Source organism: Citrus clementina, unplaced genomic scaffold (genome assembly GCF_000493195.1).
Source record: "Citrus clementina cultivar Clemenules unplaced genomic scaffold, Citrus_clementina_v1.0 scaffold_2, whole genome shotgun sequence".
NCBI classification, from domain to species: Eukaryota; Viridiplantae; Streptophyta; class Magnoliopsida; order Sapindales; family Rutaceae; genus Citrus; species Citrus x clementina.
The window spans coordinates 2,800,258-2,801,417 of record NW_006262688.1 but is presented as its reverse complement, the minus strand read 5'-3'; positions in this window follow the sequence as shown (position 1 = coordinate 2,801,417).

The window sequence follows — 1,160 nt, the reverse complement described above, 5'->3', positions numbered from 1 at the left end:
AGGGGCGAAAAATACCTCCATTGCCTGAGGAATATTTTTTTGATGTATTTAGCCCATTAGGGTCAAGGGCGAACCTAGAAATTTTCTTTTTAGTACCCCAATTAATTATAAAATTTATTGAAAATATTTGGGTGAATATATATATTTAATAAAAGAATGGTAACAGTGCAACAAATAAATTTATAATATAAATATTAAATTATAAATTAAAAAATTTGTTTTTTTTATTTCAGTGATAAAAATATAAAATATTTGAATAACTTAATTTAAAAAAAAAAAGAAAAAGAATAAGTATTATGAAGGAAATAAATTATGCCATTATAAAAATACTGTTAATTGCTACTATGTTATTTTGTAACTTCTAATACTAGTGATGATTTTACAATATATTAACCCACTTTTTTTTTTCAATTAGACCAAATCATAATATTATTTTGTAATAAGCTAAAGCAATATTAATATTTGAGCTTGCTAATGACAAATTTATTCAATAAAAAAAATTTAATCTTTTTCTAAAATAAGTCTGTAACTCTAATTGAAGGGGAAAAAATTGAAATGGGCACATACTTGAAAATTTAAAAAAAAACAATTCTAATAATATATGAAAATCATAAATACTGAGGCGTATAAATGAAATTTTTTTGGACTATACCAGGTTACAGCCCGACACATTTACTTGATAATTTTTTGGTTAAGCGTATGTTTGTACAATCCCAACTTTTTGTGCTTGCTTGAGTATGATAAGTTAAGTCTATGCACTTCTTTATAATATCAGAACTAAACAACAAAACCTATGTGCTTCTACGCAATATCAAACCAAAGAATAATAAATTCACATTACATTTCTACGTTAAAAAAAAAAATTACTTTGGAAGAAAGCCTGCCTTGCATTTGAATGGGAATGTAAAGAAATATAATATCACACTGACTTAGTGCAATTCTTACGTACTAAATACATAACTGCTGGGGCAACCACCAACTCTTATTAACAAACTTTAACTTTTGTCTGAGTTTGATCTTAAGCTTCCATAGGAGAGCTTCCATGAAAGAAAAGAAAAATACTTTTACGTGTCCTCAAGCAAATAAAAGAATTGTTCTTGTACCTAGGGAATCATATTTATTACTGGATAACGATTACTCGTAAAAAGAGCAGTTATTTT